Source organism: Mus caroli, chromosome 7 (genome assembly GCF_900094665.2).
Source record: "Mus caroli chromosome 7, CAROLI_EIJ_v1.1, whole genome shotgun sequence".
Lineage (NCBI taxonomy): Eukaryota > Metazoa > Chordata > Mammalia > Rodentia > Muridae > Mus > Mus caroli.
Window position 1 is genome coordinate 43968263 of NC_034576.1, and position 9866 is coordinate 43978128.

At 38.7% G+C, this 9866-nt stretch overlaps 1 pseudogene; it reads right to left on the reverse strand.

Annotated features, from left to right (window-relative positions):
• Positions 1-5957: 5957 nt before the first annotated feature.
• LOC110298495 lies at positions 5958-6442 on the reverse strand (annotated as a pseudogene).
• Positions 6443-9866: the final 3424 nt, after the last annotated feature.

Consider the following 9866-nt stretch of genomic DNA (forward strand, 5'->3'; position numbering starts at 1 on the left):
CTCAGAGCTCCCAGTGACTAAACCACCAACTAAGTAGTACACATGGAGTGACCCATGGTTCCAGCTGCACATGTAGCATAAGGATTGCCTTATCTGGCATCAGTGGAGGGGAGGTCCTTGGTCCTGTGTAGGCTTGATGCCCAAATTATAGGGAATGCTGGGGTACTAAGGCAGGTGTAGGTAGCAGGAACCACCCTCATAGAATGAGGGGACAAGGGGAATTGGATAGGAGCCTGCTGGTATGAGAATTAATAAGAGGAAGAAAAATTGGAGAAGGTCCTTGTGATCTCTTGAGTGGAAGGTTCTGAAAGAAAAGGAGATAAAAAATATTCTGTTATAGAGTTGGAAGTGAAACTGAGGAGATTAGATTTCAGGAGCAGTAGAAGTGCTGTGGGTAAAAAGCTTTAGCCTGCTTTTTGCCCTCAGAACAGCTCTTGGGATAGCAGAGGGTTTATATTGAAATTAGTGTATAAGATAAATCAACAAGTGGAGAGAGGAAGGCAAAGGTTACATTTTGTAGAATCCACAGGAGATGGGAGCACAGTGGTACAGAAGGCTGGGAAAATTGTTCTGCTACAGAGCTGGGAATGTTCTTGGGGGATTTGGTATAGGAAAACACAGAAAGGAGACGATCTGGGGGCATATTACTTAGTTTTCTGGAGGTTATAGCCTGTAATTTTACCAGGGCATATCTGTTTGAGTTGGAAACTTTGATACAACAGAAAGGGATGATCCATGGTATCCACAGAAGAAGTGGAAAAAAAGAGATTCTGAAGCTGGTGCTCTGTTGCATCACTAAAGATGACATTGAGGGATAAAGTCTGGGGGAATAGAGAGAACAGATGATATGTACATAATCTACCTTGTTATCTGTTGGGTATATCCTCCATGCTGTTTACCTTTTTTCGTTGTCACTTTTTTACAATTGCCCACATGTATTAAATATATGAGAGGTACACATCCCTCCTACTAGTCAATTCATTCCATCCTTAATCATCCCTTTACCAGTTTCAAGATTTTTTTCATATGGATATGTTACCTATTTGGTTTAATCATTGTCATCTTCATGGCCCTTTGGTTTAGACTGTACCTGGAAACCCAGTGTACTTATCAATTGTTACTCCAGCAAAATAATTCACTTCTTTCTTTGACTATCATTAAAGGAGATAGTTTAGCAAAGAAGGATAAGATAAATTCCTCATTTTTCTACAACCCATACTTTTGCAGAACAAACCAAGATACTTGTCCTTAATTGTTGAGAGTTCCTTAAAGCAATTAATGTTTTGCCTGAAAGCAGGCAACTTGCAGTCCTCATCTCATAATCATTATGTCTTTACTTCCACTAAACCTTAGAAGGGCTAGTTATAAAAATCATTATTTATGGATAGGGATCAAAGCATCACTTATTTCATGATCTTATATAGTCATATATCTTGGCCTTCATCAGAGATCATTGTTAAGATAGGCTTCTTGGAGTAAGGATGACAGTGTGATGTGTTGACATAAATAAAAACAAACATTTAGACAGTTGTTTGACAATAAGTAGATTAAGCTTAATGGGAGCATTGAGTTTTTCCTTATGTGATACGAATTCCTACCACCATGAAATCTCATATGGGTTCATAGTACCAGATATGAAATACTCCTGTGATAAATATCATTTCCCTGTACATAAGCTATATGGTAGGTCCACAGATATATTCAGTATGTGCAGAAGAAGAGAACTTCAATCATAAATACAAAATGTTGCACAATTTGATTTTAGTGACTGTATTTCAAAGCTATATACATAAGGTAAAATATGGTAAAAACACACATAATAACAATTTAAAATTCAAGACGTCATTGATGCAAAATGTAGAATGAGCAAAACCTAGTTTTAAAATAATCTTTTATGCTTATATAAATTAGTCAATGAGCCGGATATTGGTGGTGCAAGCCTTTAATTCCAGCACTTAGAAGGCAGAGCCAGGCAAATCTCTGAGTTCAAGGCCAGCCTGGTCTACAGAGTGAGTTCCAGCACAGCCAGGACTATACAGAGAAACCCTGTCTTGAAAAAAAAAACAATAAATAGATAGATAGATAGATAGATAGATAGATAGATAGATAGATAGATAAATGAAACAGACATTATGTTTCTTAATTAAGTCAAAAATGGAATTCTAGTCTTGAAGCACACATTGTACAATAAAAAAGCAACAACAAAACACTCAAAATAGAAGCAAAGGGATGAGGTGTAGATATGCAAAAAGCTTGAGGGAAAAAAATGAGTAGTGTTCCATGGTCATTAAAGAAAATTAAAAAAAAAAAAGACATCAAAGGAGATAATTGATTCTTCTGAAAATAAACTCAATAAATGTTATCTCAAAATATAAAACAGAGACAATCCCTTGAAGCGGTGATAGTTTTCAGAAATACACAAAGGTTTAATGAAATACGAATTGTGGCATTATAAGGGAAGTGCCTATGTTTTTTAACTCAAGGAAAAACTCACAAATGTTTAGGAGCAGAGCATTCAAAACCTATTTTTTAATACCTAGTAATAGTTCTGTCCCTATGTGTTAACAAATAATGTCATAGCTAAATGTTACAATATAATACTAGTGAAGGACTTAAGCATCAAGAATGCACACGAAACTCAAGAAGAACCAAGACCAAAGTGTGGACACTTTGCCCCTTCTTAGAATTGGGAACAAAACACCCATCGAAGTAGTTACAGAGACAAAGTTTGGAGCTGAGACGAAAGAATGGATTATCTAGAGACTGCCATACCCGGACATCCATCCCATAATCAGTCTCCAAATGCTGACACCATTGCATACACCAGCAAGATTTTGCTGAAAGGACCCTGATATAGCTATCTCTTGTGAGGCTATGCCGGGGCCTGGCAAACACAGAAGTGGATGCTCACAGTCAGCTATTGGATGGAACACAGGGAAAGGCTTTTGTAATTTTTGTCACCATAGGCAAGAAGCACTGTATAGATTACAAATTATTCAGAGTACTTAAAAATGTCTTTCTGAAAAAATAAAGGAAGATGACACAGGAAGCAGTACAGTGAGCTTGGAGTACTTAATATATTAGGGGAGGAGGAAAAACCTGAGGATCGACTCACAGTCACTCTCATTTCTGAACAGATATGGATCAGTGTGTGCAGTGTCCAGAAAGTCACTATGCAAACTCAGAGAAGAACCACTGCCTCCAGAAATCTGTGAGCTTTTTGGCCTATGAAGAGCCCTTGGGAATGGTACTCACCATCACAGCTCTGTGCTTCTCTGTACTCACAGCTGTGGTTCTTGTAGTCTTTGTGAAGCACAGAGACACACACCTTGTCAAGGCCAATAACAGGACTCTCAGCTACATCCTGCTATCGACACTCTTCATCTGTTAACTCAGTTCCTTGCTCTTCATTGGCCAGCCCAACACAACCACCTGCATCTCGCAGCAGACAGCATTTGAAATTTGGTTCACTGTGGCTCTCTCCACTGTGTTGGCCAAAGCTATTACAGTGGTTATTGCATTCAAGGCCACTGTTCCAGCTAGAATGGAGAGATGGTTAATGGTATCAAGAACTCCTAATTTCATCATTCCCATCTGCACACTGATACAACTAATTATCTGTGGGATCTGGCTGGTTACCTCTCCACCCTTCATTGATCAAGATACTCAGGCTGAACATGGTCACATCATCATTGTGTGCAACATGGGTTCTACAGTTGCCTTCCACACTGTCCTGGGATACCTCTGCTCCTTAGCACTTGGGAGCTACACCATGGCCTTCTTGTCCAGGAATCTGCCTGACACATTCAATGAGGCCAAGTTCCTGTCATTCAGCATGCAGGTATTCTTCTATGTCTGGATCACTTTCCTCCCTGTCAACCATAGTACAAAGGGGAGGTCATGGTGGCTATGGAAGTATTCTCCATCTTGGCATTCAGTATAGCACTCATTGGATTGATTTTTGCCCCCCAAGCGCTACATAATTTTAAGGCCAGAAAAAAATTCCTGTCTTGGCATCAGGCACAAAAAACATTCAAGAAGGAAAATCAATTTAAATTTAGTTAAAAATTAAAATTTATCTGTGATACTAAATTAAATATTATGGCTTAAACCAGTGTCATAGCATTATAAATGTCTTATTCAGGTATAATATGATGTGACTGTGTCCATTCATAATTTCTTCATCCAATTGTATTAAACTCTCTTTGTACTGAAACCATTAGTTTTATCTTTTGTTTTAGATTCATTGTATGTTTATTGTGACATAGTTTTATTATGGAACCTTTGTTGGCCTACTGTCCCATAATTATACCAGTGTAGCACAAACTGATAGACACAAAGTCCTTTCCTCTGAATACAAAGTGCTGCTGTGGAAGATGTGTCACCATGTCAACCATGTTGAGTTCATTTTGTCCTTTCCCTAAAAAGAAAAAAAAAATCATTTAATTTATTTATTTGCTTTGGACTCCAGAATATTCTATTATATTCTACTCTGTAAAGTGAACATTATTAGAGCAAAGTGTCTCTTAAAATGCAATTAACAGGTTCTGATTTTCAGTGATCAGGGGGAAAAAAAAAACATGGTTTTGAATGACAGTAGAAGTCCCTTCTATTTTAATATATCATTATTTTGTTATGTGGGAGACAATGAGAAAACTACTAGCATTTGTTTACAAACTTAGAGCTCAGGAACAGGATTGGAGTGAGCGATTGTGTATTTCATAGGCTGTTATGAGCATACCACATTGGATAGAGGCATGCAGGTTCAGCTCAGATTAGTAAGAACATGATGGAAGATTCAGTTAGCAAAGATCTACAGCAGAGGTAATATGGATGTTATATACTTCACTGAAAATTAAAAGTCAGCTGCTGGGCATGGTGAGCACACCTTTAATCCCAGCATTCGGGAGGCAGAGGCAGGCAGATTTCTGAATTCGAGGCCAGCCTGGTCTGCAAAGTGAGTTCCAGGACAGCCAGGGCTACACAGATAAACCTTGTCTCGAAAAACAAATAAAAAAAAAAAAGAGAAAGAAAGAAAGAAAGAAAGAAAGAAAGAAAGAAAGAAAGAAAGAAAGAAAGAAAGAAAGGAAGAAAGGAAGGAAGAAAGGAAGAAAGGAAGAAGAAAGGAAGGAAGAAAGAAAGAAAGGAAGGAAGGAAGGAAGAGAGAGAGAGAAAGAAAGAAAGAAAGAAAGAAAGAAAGAAAGAAAGAAAGAAAGAAAGAAAGAAAATTAAAAGTCTGTCTTAGAAAAGTGGGAGTAATGAATAATTGACAATGAATGTTCAAAAGTATTACTGTAAATGACATCCAGTAACAATTTTAAATCTGATCATAGAAATAATGTCTGGATATTTGATAACTCTGAAGAAAAGTTATGGCTCTATGAAAATGGGGAATGTTAAATTGTAGAGGGAAAATAGGCCTTGCACACATAGATAAGCACTGGAGAATCCAGGAAAGTTAAACACACAGCCTACCTCTGCAATGGAATGAGGTACATAGCTGTTCTTCCTGAAATGCCAAGAATTATGTAGTTTCACAATCTGCTGATCCTTTGCTGCCTGGTGAGATAGGTTCTGTCCCCGTATGTACCAGAATTCATGTTTTTTGACTTGTCCCAGTCCTATGCTCCTAAATCTTGAGCATTGCTTTTAGACCATAAACCAATTCTTATGAATGATGTTATTTGTGCTTTACAACAGCCTAAGTGGCTTCTATGTTATCTTATTGCCAGAAAAATTCTGGCACCTATGGACATTATGTTTGCCTCAGTCATGATCCTTAGACCCAAATCTTGGGCTTTATCTCTGAGTCAACAATACCTATTCTTTTTTTTTTTTTTTTAACAGATCTTGCCAGAGTTTATTTGTAAGAACAGCATAGGACACTGGTCATCTGCAAATCGTGTGTGGGGAAGTGTGTCACAGTCCGTCTGTCTTCACACTGGTAGGAGCCTTTTCTATGGGGCCTTCACAGGGGCCTGGGCACCTTTGGGGGCCTGAGCACCTTTGGGAGCCTGGGCTGGAGCTGAAGCCTGGGTCTTAGCTGGAGCTTTGGCCCCTGCCTTGGTTTGAACCTTAGGCTTCGGTTGGCAGAACCTCTGACCCTTGGCCATGTAGCTTCGAATCCGCTTCCCAAGCTTAGGGTGAGCGATGAAAGCCAGCCGCTTGAGTTTGGGGCCTTTGGGCATCTTGGACTTGATGGCCTAAGGCTTCATCAGGGCCTTGATGGCCTCTGCGCGCGCGCACTCATTGCCTTTGCGTTGTTGGCCTGCATCTTCTTCAGGCCTTTCTTGTTGTGCTTCCTGACAAAGCGCATGTTCCTCAGGAATTTGGGGTCAACCCCCTTAAGAGATTCGTATCTTTGCGACCGGGGTTTCTTGATGCCATTTCTGTGCCATTTGCGGGACTGGTTGAGTGTGGTGTGATTCTTGGACTTGGCCATGTCTGCACGGTAACCTGTGGCTCCCACAGCGCCTGGGACCGGAAAAGAAAGCAACAATACCTATTCTTGTGAAAGTAGCCAGATATTTCTTGTAAAGAATCTCAATCTAAGCATGTCTTAAATGATTGTGCACTTGGGACTGAGTTCACTTTTATCCAAATACATTTTTCCCAAAAATTTGCTGTCCTTAATATGACAAAAAAGTGATCTGGGCCAGACTCTAGAAGCCTTGTTTCAGCCCTGTTACAATAAAATCAGTCTGAGCTGAGTTTTATTCATACCTCACCCTGGTTGGTTTTTTTTTTCCCCTGCCTGCTATTTAGTTTGCAGAAGAATTGCTACATTAATGTCTCTTATTCTAGAAATACCCTAAATGTGTCAATATATGTCAGCATAAGGTAACATAGTTTGGACAGGGCAGTCCCTTATTTTTGGTGTTTGACACTTAGTTATTTTTTTATATGATTGAAGAGAAGGGGTTTTTCAGAGGTAAGGTGGAGGATTTTTTCATACAATTGACCCTGTTATATTTCTGAGTCAGTGTAAAATGAAGGCAGAAGACCAGTCTGCCCGCGCAGAAGTGATTGCTAATTTCCAATTGCAAAGACAGACACTCTCCAGTGGGAAATGGGTATCCGTGAGAAGGGGAAGGTCCCACAGAGAGTTTCTGTAGGGTGTTTTCAAGAGATGGAAATGTAAATGAAGATTCAGGTGCACTACACATTAGTATCTACTTCCTGGTTATTTCTTTTCATCTATCTATTATATCTTTAGAAACTGCCTTGTCCTGCCTACCAGGACACACGGGGTAGTGAGCAATAATTTGGACAAGGAAAGTGAATTAGAAGGGGCTAGAATTTCAACATAGAATCAGAAGGTTTCAGCATACCTTAGTAGAGTCAAAAGTTTCTTGGCTTGGTGTAAGCATCAGCACTTACTAAGCCAGGTTTACCTGATTATGATCAGAGGAAATTTCACCTACCAGGCACAGATCAGTAGAGCCATAGGAAGGAATGCAATCAGAGTTTACACATACTTATAAGAAACTGAATATAATGGATTTTCAAAAAGAATACAATTGTAGCTGCCACTACAATTGCAATGATACTTGCAAGCTATAAAGGCTCCAAAAGACTAATATCAAAGACTAATTGTTTTGCCAAGCTTCTAAATGCTTTTCTGACTTTAGGGAATGCAAAGATACACTGGTGGCCTGAATGTTCCACTATCTGGGGGAGTATGTCAGGTCTCAAGAACTGAAAGGGGCTCAGTGCCCCAGGAGCTAGAGACTCTAAACTGAAAATCTTATGGCACATGCTTCTCAAGCCAGTTAGACCAAGCCAGCTCCACAATTCCTCACAATTCTCCCATTTTGTTTTCATTTTCAAAGAGTGAAAGTTAAACTTCAAAATACACAGGGAGTAGCAATGAAATATCAAGACTATAATGCTTTTCAGTATAACCAACACAAAATTCCCATGGACATCCCTATGGACCCATTTTAGAAGTCTGATTAGAGACAGAAAAATAATGACCAAAAATCTTTACAGATTTGTGCCACAATGAATGAGGAAATTTCACCTAAATTTCAGTGCCATATAGTCAATATTTTATCATACATGGCCTACATATTAATTTTCAAAATATCATGTGACCATATTTGCTTAAGGAACAATATGATCAGCAGTAGAAATGCATTTAATTGAGGCAACATAGCAAGGACCAGCAATTCAGCAGTCACATGCTTTCCCTCAGATTTCATCAATGATTTTCCTTTAGTCACTAGTTTCTTCTTCTGGGTCATCATTGGTAGAGAGACTGACATTCAAGGCTTGATGACTCTATCACCCCATTCACTTTCTTTTCTTCAGGTATAGCATCTATAGATACTTTGTGCCTTACAGAAGCTTTGCAATTTTATTAGGTCCCATTTGTCGATTCTCAATCTTACAGCACAAGCCATTGCTGTTCTGTTCAGGAATTTTTCCCCTGTGCCCATATCTTCAAGCTTTTCCCCCACTTTCTCCTCTATAAGTTTTAGTGTCTCTGGTTTTATGTGGAGTTCATTTAACCACTTAGACTTGAGCTTAGTACAAGGAGATAAGAATGTATCAATTTGCATTCTTCTACATGATAACCACCAGTTAAGCCAGCACCATTTCTTGAAAATGCTGTCTTTTTTCCAATGTATGGTTTTAGCACCTTTGTCAAAGATCAAGTAACCATAGCTGTGTGGGATCATTTCTGGGTCTTCATTTCTATTCCATTGATCTACCTGTCTGTCACTACCAGTATCATGCAGTTTTTAGCACAAATGCTCTGTAGTACAGCTTGAGGTCAGACATGGTGATTTCACCAGAGGTTCTTTTAGTGTTGAGAAGAGTTTTTGCTATCCTAGGTTTTTTGTTACTCCAGATGAATTTGCAAACTGCTCTAACTCTGTGAAGAATTGAGTTGGAATTTTGATGGGGATTGCATTGAATCTGTAGATTGCTTTCAGCAGGATAGCTATTTTGACTATATTAATCCTGCCAATCCATGAGCATGGGAGATGTTTCCCCATGTTTCTTAGTTCTTCTTCAATTTCTTTCTTCAGAGACTTGAAGTTCTTATCTTACAGATCTTTCACTTCCTTAGTTAAAGTCACACCAAGGTATTTTATATTATTCCTGATTATTGTAAAGGGTGTTGTTTCCCTAAATTCTTTCTCAGCCTGTTTATCCTTTGTGTAGAGAAAGGCCACTGATTTGTTTTAGTTAATTTTATATCCAGCTACTGCACTGAAACTATTTGTCAGGATTAGGAGTTCTCTGGTGGAATTTTTAGGGTCACTTATATATACTATCATATCATCTGCAAATAGTGATATTTTGACTTCTTCCTTTCCAATTTGTATCTCCTTGATCTACTTTTGTTGTCTAATTGCTCTGTCTAGGACTTCAATTACAATGTTGAATAGGTAGGGAGAAAGTGGGAAGCCTTGTCTAGTCCCAGATCTTTGTGGGATTGCTTCAAGTTTCTTTCCATTTAGTTTGATGTTGGCTACTGTTTTGCTGTATATTACTTTTATTATGTTTAGGTTAGGGCCTTGAATTCCTGGTCTTTCTAAGACTTTTATCATGAATGGGTGTTTGATTTTGTCAAATGCTGTCTCAGCATCTAATGAGATGATCATGTGGTTTTTGTCTTTGAGTTTGTTTATATAGTTGCTTACATTGATGGATTTCTGTATATTAAACCATCCCTGCATCCCTGGGGTGAAGCCTACTTGATCATGATGGATAATCGTTTTGATGTGTTCATGGGTTTGCTTTGGGAGGATTTTATTGAGTATTTTTGCATCGGTATTCATAAGGGAAATTGGTCTGAAGTTCTCTTTCTTTGTTGGGTCTTTGTGTGGTTTAGGTATCAGAGTAATTGTGGC